Source organism: Myotis brandtii, unplaced genomic scaffold, assembly GCF_000412655.1.
Source record: "Myotis brandtii unplaced genomic scaffold, ASM41265v1 scaffold2148, whole genome shotgun sequence".
In the NCBI taxonomy this organism is placed as follows: Eukaryota; Metazoa; Chordata; class Mammalia; order Chiroptera; family Vespertilionidae; genus Myotis; species Myotis brandtii.
Window position 1 is genome coordinate 189893 of NW_005358033.1, and position 14436 is coordinate 204328.

General features: G+C 43.3%; 1 pseudogene; it reads left to right on the forward strand.

Annotated features, from left to right (window-relative positions):
- LOC102241222 overlaps positions 1-14436 on the forward strand; it is a 109177-nt pseudogene that overhangs the window by 518 nt on the left and 94223 nt on the right.

Consider the following 14436-nt stretch of genomic DNA (forward strand, 5'->3'; position numbering starts at 1 on the left):
GAGGGAGGGAAGAAAGGCTTTTTGAAAAGGGGCCTCCTAACTTATGGGGTTAATTTCACAAAATAAAGATTCCTCTGGAGGTGAAAGCTCTCATTCTTTTCAGACTTGAAGAAAGAAGGCTCCCATTGGCCATGCAGAGTTGCTGGAGTGGTGTGTGTGCATCAGGCTCTGAAACTGCAGAAGAGCAAGTCAGCACAGCCCATAGCAGGCTCCAGGCCTCCCCTGGAGATTGAGGACCACTACAACGACATGAGTCTCCCTGCTCTCCTGGAACAGAGGAAGAGCATGGCGGGTAATTTGGTCACCTCTAATTATGCAAGTTCTTCAGATTCAGGACATCCATTTTCTCTTTTGAGTGGATCCTAGGGCCCCACAAATTTACTCTTCTAAGAGCCAAGAAGAGAATACCTAAGAGGTTATAGCTATTTTCTTGGAAAAGTTAACTCAAATTGGAAGTAACCTGTTTCCTATAAGCAGTATGTCTTATGTTCCTTTTTCATCCTATGCCCATAGGAATAGAATTATTATTGATTATAAAGTACATATTCGCCTATTAAAATAAAACTGCCAAACTGAGCAATGTCATTATAAGTCACTATGAATGCATGAATTTGATTCTGTTTGGTTATATATGCACTTGAACTAAAATTGTCTACAGATGTATTTTTGACTATAGAATAGATACACCCCTAAAGAGTTGCCAGGAAATCTTTGAAAATAAAACAGTATCTTTAGTGTGCTAGGGAGCTCATTATTTCCAAGAACCCTGAGATGAATTATTTAGTACAGAAACAATGTGTATTTATGGAGGGCCTAGTGGATGAAGGATATGAAAGAAACATAAGACATGATCTTTGCCCTCAATCAGAATCCAATTCAGGAAATTGTTTCAAGAATTTAGATTTTCAATTAGTGAATTTTCTTCAAATGAGGCCACCTGTACAATATACAGTATCTAAGAAATCCCAATCTCACCTTGTGCCAAGGAATCCTTTGATGAGATCCTGTGATGAAATGACAGTCCTTCCTCATAGCTGATACAGTGCTTAACTGCAGACCGTCCAACTTGCAATGTTGCTTTGGCTAGGACTGAGTAGCCACTAAAGAAACTTAAGTAGTCATTTTTCCTCCTCCTTCCTTTGCTTTCCCATGCTGTACTGTTCTTTGTTCACTCATCATACATACAGAAGCATCTGCGCGCGCATGCGCGCACGCGCGCGCGCACACACACACACACACACACCCACACACACACACACACACACACCACATACACACCACACACACAACATACTCACACAGTTCCCAGTGTCTTGGCTACACTTCTTGGTTATCGTAGGCCTTCCATAGGAAGGCCTAACTCTAATGAGTTCAGCATCACCAGCCCATTCTCTAGGTACTTCATTCTACCTCCCCCAATCAGGAGAGAATCAGAGGCAAGATGGAAGGTCTTTCTCTGAGCTCCTCAAAGCACACTCTGTACTGGTAAGTAGCCCTAGTCCATCTATGTCTAGGTCTTACTCTATCCTGAACAAAATCAGAAAAAAAAGTCATCTTTCTCTCTTGGTTCGGTTATAGATGAGAATGTGCCCAGATGATTAAGAGGACCCTGAGAGTCTTCTAAACCTGGGTTAAGTGGCAAAGGACTGTTGGTGGTTTAATGGCAGTAAGTCAATCAGAAATGATGCTGTACTCTCAGAACCCAGAGAATGTTAGATCTCCATAGGCACATCACTCTATGAGCAGTCATTGCAACACATCTAGCTCTTGATTCTGTGGCTTTGGCCCCATCCTTTATACACCTTCTCCTCTTAGCTTCTGTGACACCATGTTCTCATGGTTTCTATCTTTGTCTCTACTAATGACAGCAACAGCACTAACAACAATATTTGATATAAACTGTAATGATGACTTACATTTATTGTTTCCTCTGTACCAAACATAGTGCTCAGTATATTCCCATGTATTAGCACAAGTCCCAGCCTTGACTGTTCCCTGAATTTCCCCCTCCAGAAATATCCCTCCAGGAATTTAAAAACCATCTATAAGCTAATCATTCCCAGATTGTTATCTGTAACTCACACCTCTTTTTTTGCATTCCAGACCCAATATCTCACAGTCTAGTTGGAAACTCCTCTTGAATGTCTATCTCTCAGGCATCTCAATGTGAACTCTTCATCTTTCCTCAGACAGCAGCCCCAAGGTTCCCCAACTCAGTGAATGGTGCTATAATGACAGAAATATAGGGGTCATTCTGACACTTCCCTTCTTTCAACTCTTATACTCAATCCATCATCAACCTTGTCAATACTGTCTCCATAATATATATCAAACTCACTGTTTCCCTCCTTTTCCACGGCCACACAGACCAGTGCCATCGCCTCGTAACCAGCTTTCATTCTAGTCCAGTGCCAACCTATTCTCCAAAAAGCAGTCAGATTAATTTTTCAAAATAAAGTGGTTCTTGCCTATTTAAAAACCCTTTCTATAGCTTCATGTGGCACCTGGGATAAAACTGAGAATCTTCATGTGGCTTCTGTCCACTTCTGCAGCCTCACCTCTCCCCACCTCCCCCTCTCTCACTCTGCTTCACTCATTACTCATTTCCCCAAACACTCCAAGACCATCCTCATCTTGGAACTCTCCCACAGGCTGCTCTCTCTGCTCTCTTGATGTTGGTCTCCCTCCCTAGATTGTACTCTTTATGAGTGCCCACTAGTTCAACACTGTATCCACAGAGCAAACACAATACCTGGCATAGGTGTTTGGCAAATATTTGCAGAATACACGAATATATAAAATATATTTAATACATGTCTTTTGAAGGTCTAATATGTGCCAAGTATGATGACAGACATGTGGACAGTCCATAGGTTAGATTCTGCATCCAATTCCATGTGTGTGTGTGGATTTTCCCCCACACAAGCAATTCTCTGACATCAGCTGGGTGTCCCACACTCAACTCAATTCTGACACTGTCTTCCCAGAGACAGCACCAGACTCCACAGGTTAAGGGCTCAGTCTCACAAGACTACCCCCACTTTAGGGGCCAATTACAAGTCAGGTTGTCACCTATGCTTCTGATCACAGTTATAGACTGTAGGTTCCACAGATCCCCTTCTTGGGTTCAATTAATTTGCTAGAATGGCCCGCAGAACTCAGAGAAACATTTACTTACTAGATTACTGAGACTATCTAATAAAGTGGTAATATGCAAATTGACCATCACTCCAACACACAAGATGGCCACCCCCATGTGGTCAAAGATGGCCACCCCATGTGGACACAAGATGGCTGGCAGGGGAGGGCAGTTGTGGGCAATCAGGCCAGCAGGGGAGGGCAGTTGGGAGGGACCAGGCCTGCAAGGGAGGGCAGTTGGGAGCAACCAAGCCTACAGGGGAGGGCAGTTAGGGGTGACCAGGCTGGCAGGGGAGGGCAGTTAGGGGCAATTGGGCCGACAGGGGAGCAGTTAGGCAACAATCAGGCTGGCAGGGGAGTGGTGATGGGGTGATCAGGCTGGCAGGCAGAAGTGGTTAGGGGCAATCAGGCAGGCAGGCAGGTGAGTGGTTGGGAGCCAGCAGTCCTGGATTGTGAGAGGGATGTCCACCAGGATCGGGTCTAAACAGGCAGTTGGAAATCCCTTGAGGGGTCCCAGATTGGAGAGGGTACAGGCTGGGCTGAGGGACACACCCCCCCACCCCATGCATGAATTTTGTGCACCGGGCCTCTAGTTCATTATAAAAGGATATAACTCAGGAACAGTGAGCTGGAAAAGATGCATAAAGCAGGGTATGTGGAAAGCTGTACAGAGTTTCCATGCCCTCTCTGGGTGAGCAATTATCCCCAAATCTCTACTTGCTCACCAATCTGGAAGGTTTTGGAACCCTGCCCTTCCAGGGTTTTATGAAGGCTTTATTACATAGTTATAATTGATTAAATCATTGTCCACTTTCAATTGATTCAACATCCAGCCCCTCTCTCCTCTGTGGAGGTCAGGGGGTGGGACTGAAAGTTCCAACCCTCTAATTACATGGTTGGGTCCCCTGGCAAACAGATCCTATCCTTAGGTGATGAATTCCAAAAGTCACCTCATTAATATAACAAAAGACTCCTAATTGTTCTTACCACTTAGGACATTCCAATCATTTTAGGAGCTCTGTGCCAAAGAAATATCTCTTATCTATCTATATAAAACCATAATATGCAAATTGACCGAACAGTGGAATGACCGGCTGAATGACTGGTCACTATGATGCACACTGACCACCAGGGGGCAGATGCTCAATGCAGGATCTGCCCCCAGCCTGCAGGCCCTGACCAGAGGCGGCAGCGGGGAGCAGGGCTGGTGACCGGGCAGAGCCAGGCCAGTCAAGGTGGGTGTGAGCAGGGGCCCTGATCACCCTGCCAGTCACCCCACAGATTGGCCCTGATTGCTGGCCAGGCTTAAGGACCCTACCATGCATGAATTTTGTGCACTGGGCCTCTCGTTGTTATTATAAATCACAATATGGCAACTGATTTCTCGAGGAGTACACAAGTAAGAAAGCAAAAGAGAGCAGGACAGAAGCTAGCCTTTTGGGGACCTAATCTCAAAACTGTCATCCCATAACATTTGTCAAATCTATTCATTAGAAGCAAGTCACTAAATTCAAGGGAAGGGGATTGAAACAGGGCATGAATATGAATACCAGGAGGCAGGGATCATTGGGGCCATCTCAGAGGCTGCCTTCCAGAGTGCCTATCACTCCATGTCAATGTATATAAATCTATTGTTTGTTGTTAAAACTATAGAGTATTCTAATTTAGAAATAAAATAATTAGCTATCTGAGCAATCCCCTATTGTTGGGATTTTTAGGATGTTTATAATTCCTCACTAATTTTGCAATGAACATCCTTGAACATATACATTTTCACACTTCTCCAATTATTTCTGGAGGATCAATTTCTACAAATAAAATTGTTGGGCCAAAAGTTCTGCACAATTTAATTATTCATATGTGTTGCCAAACTGCCTTCCAGAAATGTTGTAGCAATTTACCTCTCAACAATTTCTAATACTTCAAATACTAAATATTAAAATGTTTTGATATTTCACTTTTCCATGACATAAGAAATATTGGGATGGTGCCACCTTCTTCTCATGGCCTTTTTCCCAGTGTTGCTTCAGTAACTCCCCTAGTCAGGTATTTGATGATCTTAAGATATGATATCTATCATTAAATATTTTACTTAATTTCCCTACTTGGTACAGCTTTTATTTTTCATCAGGGAGATGGCGAAAGATGTATTAGCTAGGATAGACTAGGTTATGCTTCAGTAACAAAAAAAAACTAGAAATTTCAATAGTTTGCACATGAAAACTTATTTCTTGCATACATGAAGCCTATTAAGGCTCCCCATAATACCTTTTCTTCCCATGGTGATTCAGGGCCATCTGCTTCTACCAGGTGGTTCCACCAGGTCAACATGTGGTTTCCTCAGTTGAAGTATGGGAGGAAGAGAGAGCTGAATGGTTGAGTAAGAGCTTTCAACTACCTTAGCCAGGAACTGACATACCATCATTTCATCTGAACATGCTTTGACCAGAACAAGTCATGTAGCCCACCCAAAGTTTTTGGTGAACATTCAATTATTAATTAAACTAGGGGCCCAGTGCACAAATTCATGCACCTTGAAAGGAACTGTGGGCTGGGAGTCCGCAGTGGGCACAGGGGCAGGTCTCAGCCCATCCTCGGTGCCCCTGCCCGGCTCCTCCTGCCGCGGCCTCCGACATGCTGATGGCACTGGCCCTGCTCAGTGCGGCATGGAGCGATTGGGGCCGGTGCTAGCAGTGGGTGCAAGTGGGGCCGGCGCTGTCAGCAGGTGCAAGCGGTGGCTGCCAGCCCCAATCACCCCTCAGGAGCAGGAGGAGGTGGAGAAGCACTCAAGGAAGACTGGGGCCAGCAGCCGCTGCTCACACCCGCTGAAGGCGGTGAGCGATCTGGACTGGGCGCCAGCAGCTGGTGTGAGCAGCAGCTCTGGCACCGGCTAAGGGTGCAAGTGGGGCCAGCGCTGGCAGTGGGTGCGAGAGGCAGCTGCCGGCCCCGATCGCCCCTCAGCATCAGGGGGAGGTGGAGAAGCCCTAAGGGGTGATTGGGGCCAGCAGCCACCACTCGCACCCGCTGATGGCGCTGATTAGGACCAGCACTGGGTGCCAGCAGTGGGTGCGAGTGGCAGCTCCAGCGCCAGCAGCAGGTGCAAGCGGGCGGGTGCAAAGAATTTTCAGTAACCACCAGGGGCTTGCCCCAATGACAGCGACCAGCTCCCTGCCTTGGTCTGGCTGCTCCACCATCCTACCGCAGCCGACGCCTGCCATGTTCTGCACTCTGCCGCCTGCTGCCGAAGCCTGCCATGTTCCGCACGCACCCCCTAGTTAGTCAGACCATGTCATAGCGACTGGTTGTTCAGTTGTTCTGCTATTCGGTCTATTTGCATATTAGGGTTTTATATATAGAGATGTTTTAACTTTACTAAATATTAAATAACTAATATCAATAAGTATTTAATATTCACATATTGCAATAATTGATATAGGCATATAATATATGTTGGTAAGTATGTAAAAGTGATAAATAATTTATGTAATATTTATTAAATTATATTTCCGCCACAAAACACAACAAATACTTTTATGGATAGCAGAGACTTCTCTCAATGAGCCCAGATATTGTCAACAAATCTTCAGGCTTGCCCTGACCTTGGTCTTCTTGGTAAAGTCATATAAAAATATGAAAGTAAAATTGCAAGTCTCTAACCTTGCCTTGCTTGATACAGACGGACATGTGCCACTTTGCTCCACATGCTGAAATGGCCATTGCCAGATGATGTATTCTTTAAGTGGACACAAACTGGCACTGGGCTTTTCCACCTCTCCTGTTTCTAATCATCCATTGCCTGGGCATGTCAGGGTCAGGCTTAAAGACTTGCTAGAACTGGATTCAAGATTTATGAGAATGAGATGTAACCAGGCCTCTCCCAGAGGTTTGGGAAGAACAGCTGGAGTCTGGCTCTTTCCATCGTGACAAGGACTATTAAAAACTAAAGCGGGTTGTTTTGGGTTTTTTTTGAAAGATGAGTATAGAAAAGCAAAAAGTATTCCAAAGGAATATCAAAGATATTCTCTTTCAGAAGCACCTTTAAAGCAAAAGATTGTAACAGCCCTGGCTCTCTACCTCACTCACATTTCAAACTCTTTGCAAACAAGGGGGAAAAAATTATTAGGTTTGAACTGTGAATTTTTCCCCTTGACCCATTCCTGAATGGAGTTGAATCATTCCCACTCAAAGCAGTAAGGGGCTGTTTTGTTCTTCAGGCCCCACCCTGTGCTGATGTAATGCAGCCAGGCTGTGTTTTTCTGATGAGTGCGCTAGGGAGGGTCCTCGCCAGGAGGAGGGAAGCTGTTGCCCAGCACTCCTGGGATGGCAGGGAGAGAGGAAGCCTGAGAGCACACAATGCCTGCAGTGGAAGGAACTGACAGCTCACGCTGAGCATTGGAAAGTTCACCTTGTCCCTTCTTCCCCTAACCCCCATGACTGCCCCACCCATCCCCTCCAAAACCATTCATCCCTGAGAGCTCATCACTCATCATGGGAGAGCTCTGGTTTCCTGACACTGGTGCCAGCATCCACACCTCCCTTCCTATGTAGCATTAGACGATGATAACAAACCAGTCTAAGGGTTGCCCAGGTTCGCCTCCCTAGGAAGAGGAAAGAGACAGCCCAGGACCTTCTTCTGGCCTTCCTTCAGGACAACCCTGTCATCTTCTCAAAGGGACTTTTTTTTAACTGCTTTGATATACTTTTAATGTTGAATTTGTATTTTTAGACATGTCGGGAAGACCAGGGCAGAAAGCAAGTTTGAAATAAGATACAAAAAATTAATTGAATAAATTAAATTAAATAAACCTGTGCGCGCGCGCGCGCGCACACACACACACACACATAATTCTCACTCCTAATTCATCTCTTTAATATCTTTACTGTTCTTATTGGTTTTCAGTTTCCTGCTAGTTGAGAATTATTTTAAATTCAAGAATTGAATGTTTCTTAAAACATATGAGTGATTATATATATTAAAGGCTCAGTGCACGAATTCATGCATGGGTGGGATCCCTTGGTCTGGCTGGCGATCGGGGCCGATGGGGCAATTTCGCCCATTCCCCCATTGGGAACGATCGGGGCCAAGGCTGGGGCCGGCCGGGGGAAAGGACCACAGAAGGTTGGCCGGCCGTGGGAGGTTGGCTGTGGGAGCACACTGACAACCAGGGGCAGCTCCTGCATTGAGCGTCTGCCCCCTGGTGGTCAGTGCATTGTTATAGCAACCGGTCGACTGGTGGAGTGGTGGAGTGGTTTTAACGGTTGCTTAGGCTTTTATCCTATCTAATAAATAGGGAATATGCTAATTGACCATCGCACCATCACAAAGATGGCGGCACCCATAGCCACAAGATGGTGGTGCCCAGTCCCCTCAGCCCTGCCAGGGGGGTGGCCAGAGTCCCCCAGTCCTTTCAGCCCAAACTAATTACTATGGCAAGTGGACCGAGAAGGTTTTCAGCAAGTGTGAGAAGCAAGTGTGAGAAGCAAGACTTTATGGGATCGAGGGAGAGCCGGCAGGCTCAGGGCCGCTGCCGCCCGGGGAGGCCCTTGGAGTTTGGTTCTGAAACCACAGGGACCCATTCCAGTGCGGGCTGGGGAGGAAGTGCCACTGCCACCCACCCAGTGCCAGGTCCCTGGTTAAGAAAGCGGGTCCAAGTCGCAGCCACAGGGCCTGGCAGGGCTGTCTCACCCCCGATCATTGTGACTGAACTCTGGTGGTGGGGGGAGGGATTGGGGCGGCGAGCACCTCCGGGATCACTGTCTGCCCCCCGGTCACCTGTGGACACCGGTGGAGTGGGCGCGGGTTGAACATTTTAATGAAAATGGGATGCCTGTGCCCTGCACCGCTGCACCCCAGTCCCTGGCGAGGAGAGGGCAGCAGGATCAGGAGCGCAGCCTCGGGACCCCATTAGGAGGCACCAGGGCTCGGGAGGAGCTGGGAGCAGAGGGCCCCAGTCGCCGGGCTGACAGCAGGATGGACCTGAGGTGCCTCCAGTCTCCATTACCCACCCAGCGCTGGGATGCAGGCCCTCACTCCAGAGCTCATCCACAGGAGGCGCTGGCCCTGGGATGTTTTTCCTGTTATCTGGCTGGAAGTACAGGAGGCAGTCGAATTAGAATCATCATTGTAATTTAATTTCTCCAAACTCAGAGCTATTTTCTTTCCAAATACATCAGGGGCCAGGAAACATTCAAAGAACTGGGGAACCATTCCCAAATCAGGAAGGGAAGTCACAGGGTGTATATTATTGCTACGAATACAGTATTTCCTACTACTTACAACATATACAATGTAATGTATTAGATGCCTTCCTATCACATGAAATACGTATTCTCATAGAGTAATACTGGTAGATATGTTATGGTTATGGCAGTATGTCATATCCTATCTATCATAATAAAAGCATAATATGCTAATTAGACTAGACGACCTTCTGCAAGAAGCCGGACTGCAAGGGAAGCCAGGGTCCCAGGTGCCAGAGGGAAGCTGGTGCTGGAAGCTGGGGGAAGGAAGGCCTACTCTTGCACAAATTTTGTGCATTGGGCCTCTAGTATATATATAGATATATATTCAAACTTTTTACATGCAATTTCTTAAATTCTCCAGTTTACTTCATAAAAATGTAAACAAATATTTTAAAGTAATTTTCTTTATTTTTCATATGAGAGAAACTTTAGTGAAAAACTGACTAAAAATGATATCCTATATAATAAAGAGGTAATATGCAAATTGACCATCACACCCTCACAAGATGGCTGCCTATGACCAGGCCGGCAGGGGGGTTAGTGAGGAATGACCAAATGACTGAACAAGCAGGCTGCGAAAGGTATGATCTATACTAATAAAAGGGTAATATGCTAATTAGACCAGGAGACCTTCCAGATATCCTTCTGGACAAAGCCATAGTGGCAGGGTCGAGGCAGAGGCAGTTAGGGGTGATTAGGCCAGGAGGGGAGGGCAGTTGGGGATGATCAGGACGGCAGTGGGGCAGTTGGGGGCGATTAGGCCAGCAGGGGGGGCAGTTAGGGGCGACCAGGCAGGCAGGCAGGTGAGTGATTAGGAGCCAGTGGTCCAGGATTGTGAGAGGGATGTCTGACTGCCCTGGGGATCGGGCCTAAACCAGCAGTTGGACATCCCCAAGGGGTCCTGGATTGGAGAGGCTGCAGGCTGGGCTGAGGGGATGCTTCCCCCGCCCCCCACCCCGTGCATGAATTTCATGCACTGGGCCTCTAGTGTTCCTAATATTCCTAATGGATCAGTGAAAGCTGCACACAATCCTGGAATGTAAAGAAAAGTGTTAAGTACTGTAAATGCACTGCTGTAAACCATATATTTTTTCTATGGAATTTAAATGCATCCCGATCTATTCAGAGATTTAACTTGCTCTCTATTTGGTAGTTGATTTTTTATTTTATTTTTTTGTACAGTCAAACCTTGGTTCTTGAATGTCTCCCATCTCAAACAATTCAGTTCTCAACCAAGTTGTTCATGGGAAAAATGTATCAGTTGTTGAATAAGCTTCAGTTTTTGGGTTTTCAACCTGACAACCCTTTCCTACTAATACATCAGCTAACAGAAAGCAACTCTCAGGCCACAAAGGAGAGAATGTACTGGTATGAGTCAGTTTACCTCTAAAATCTCAGGAAATTGTGCTGTGAATATTTTTGTGTGTGTTTTTTGCTTTTGTTGCTGGCAAATGGATGATTAGCACAATTTTAACACATAATAAGGCCACCAAGAGTGCTAATGTTGCTAATGATGTGAAAGAAACATTGATCACAAGCAATTGAAGAGGTAGAAAAACTATTGTTGATTTGAATAAAGCAGATAGCCAGTGACAGCAAGGGAAGATGCTGCAAACTGACCTCCTGAAAGACACCCCTAGAATGAGTACTGAAGGGATTCCTTTAAGGCTCAAATTTAAGAAAAGAACTGTTTGTTCATAGATTAAACCAGGGGTCTTCAAACTTTTTAAACAGGGGGCCAGTTCACTGTCCCTCAGACCGTTGGAGGGCCGGACTATAGTTTAAAAAAAAAAACTATGAACAAATTCCTATGCACACTGCACATATCTTATTTTGAAGTAAAAAAACAAAATGGGAACAAATACAATATTTGTATTTGCATGTGGCCCGCGGGCCGTAGTTTGAGGACCCCTGGATTAAACTATACACTAGGCATGTACTGTATATAAGAAAGGTTAAAACAGGGAATCATTTGGGGTCTGGAATGAATTAATTCAATTTACACTATTTCTAATGGGGAAAAAAATGATTCCGTTTTTTAACAAATCGCTTCTTGAAAAACTTTCTGGAACAAACTAAGTTCGAGAACTGAGATTCCACTGTATTCCCCTTGGAAAAAAAGAGCAAAAAATGGGAGAAAGCAGTTTCTTTCTTTGAAGGAGGTTAGAAGTCATGTTCTGTGAAAAACATAAAAAACATTTTCTGATTCATTTTCACCATTGGTGGAGAGCATGTTAGCTAAGCATTAAGAGGTCTGCACAAATGATTGAAATTATGTTAAAAAAAAACATAGTTCATCTAAAACTGTTTTCATTGGTGAGAAATTGGTCATGAAAACTTTAAATCTGATCATAAGTAATAGCTTAACAAAATACATACGAAAAATTCTCTAATACTTTTGGTTGAAACCATTCTAACCTTTCTAGCCACCCCCTCAAAATGTTTCTTACTACAGAAACAAATTAAAAAACAAATCTACTTGAATTTATTAGCCTCAGATTAAAGGAAATTTAGAAACAGATTCTATCCTTCATAAAACTTTGGCTTAGGGCTCTGCCTCCTCCTACCCCTTTAGAACACCCATCAAGAGCCTCCAAGTATACATCATGAGCCTGCTTAGGACTTACTCAACGGTAGCAATAAAGCAAAATAGTTAAGAATGTGGGCTCTAAAATCAAACGGAACACAGCTCTATCATTTTAGCAGTGTGATTTCATGCAAATTATCTAACTTCTCTGAATCTGTTTTCATATATACAAAATGCCCCTAATCATAGGACTTCTTTTTGATGTAAAATATTAGCCATTATTATTCTTGTATTTCTGACACTACTGGGGGAGAGTCTTAACTGCCTACAATTTCTCATTTGTTTTAATCACATATTTAAATTTATACAACTATATGAATATGAATGTACATATGAAAATCTACGTATATACTCAACTGATCTTGAGTTAAAGTTAAAAAAATAAGGAAGCTTGATATTAAAATTATAACAATAATGAGGAGCATAAAAATAATAATTCTGCAAATTCACTGCAGTATTATCTTCACCATAGTCACAAAGGGCATTCCTTTCATCACAATTTTTATCTATGTGAAGAAATTCCTGGTATTTCAAAACCCAAAGTTATAAAAAATTTTAGTGACAATTATTACTTGATTTAGCTTTATTACTGGCAATAAATATTATTCATATTTGAAATGTATTATTTGTATGGAAACACTTGCAAATAGCAACCTCAAAACTTCTCACAGATTTAGATTTAGAAAGGAAACAGGAAAATCATAAAATCCAACCAGGTAAGCTTTTAAAGCACCAACTGTAAGAATTACAAATATTAGATGGTAAAAGCAATTTTGTCTATTTTTTGTGTCATCAAATAATTACATTTCAACTCACGTTTTCCTGTGTATTTGCCCTCAGACTCAAGTACAATATTTTCAATGTATTTATCTTACATCATGCATTTTACTACATTACTTATGGAAAGAAAATTAAATCAAATCCATTACTGGTGAAATGGGAACAGGCAAAATGGGTCTATATATACAATGAATGTTACTGAGACTGGATTCAAACTAAAATTAATAAAACATTTTTTATTTATTTATTTTTTTCCTTCACCATTTATCCCCCCATACTCTCTTCCACCTCCACTCTCCCCCACAATCACCACACTGTTATCCATGTCCATGAGTTCTTCCTCTTTTTTTTCTGTTCAATCCTGCCACCCCAACATTCCCCCCCCCAATAAGATAATTTAAAATATTTGATTTACCTAACAGCTTTTTTACTCTATACTACACACATAAAAAAATCCTAAAAATTAAGCTCCAAGGAGGATCAAGAGATTATACATTTTTTCTGTTCAATCCTGCCACCCCAACACCCCCCCATAAGATAATTTAAAATATTTGATTTACCTAGCAGCTTTTTTACTCTATACTACACACATTTAAAAAAATCATAAAAATTAAGCTCCAAGGAGGATCAAGAGATTATACACTTAAGTTTTAAAGGGTAAATAAGTCAGAAAAGATTGGGAAACCATGTTATAGGTTCATGCAAAGGACTGAAAGAGGACTTGGAGAAGAACACGATCGAGACCAAGAGAACAGTTAGGAGACTATTGGAAAAACCCATGTGAAAGAGGGTGAACACCTGGACTTAGAATTGTAACAGGACTCGCTGAAAAGGGGAGATTTGGAACAGTTTTAGGAGGTAAAATTGTCAGGATTTGTGATGGAGTAGGCACAATGGAGTAGTTTCTCAGTAAGAAAAAAAAGGAAAGAAGTCATAGATGGCACCCCATTACCTCTTGGCCAATAGGGGAGATGGTGCCACCCACTCAAATAATGAGTGCTGGGGGAGGAACCAGTAGGAGAGAAGATAACAAGTTCAGCTTAGCCAATCAACAAGGCAGGTGTTTCCTTCCTCACTGAGCATGCATTTCCTTTCCTTCTCCTTTTTTTTCTTTCTTCTACTCCACATAGCCTCTTTTCCTTTATTCTGATGCTAGTTTTTATAGTGATTTTAAAAAACTCAGAATATCTGAAAAGCTCTGGACTGAGGACAGAGGTAAGGTATATTTTACAAAACTAACATCTGTTTTCAACCTGTAAACCCGGCCTCAGCTGTGATCATTAGACCCAAGTTCTGGTTCTAGTTCTTCCATAAACCAATTGTATGATCTCGTGCAAATCATGTAAATTCTCTGGGTCTCAATTTTTTTTTCTCTGCAAAATGAGGGGGATGAATTAGATATCTTTAAAACTTCTTCCAACACAGAGATATTGATTCCATAGAATCAATGCTTTTTGCTAAGCACCGAGCTTGGCAGGCTTTTTATCATTCATGCAGCATCGTAATGGTTAACTGTACATTGACTGAAATCATCTCTCATTTAATGCCAACTAGCAGGCTGCATTATGGTGTTTGGGGTTTTATATTAGGTAGATAGGTAGATGATAGATAGATAGATAGATAGATAGATAGATAGATAGATAGAGAAGGAAGGAAGGGAGGGAGGGAGGGAGGAAGGGAAGGAAGGA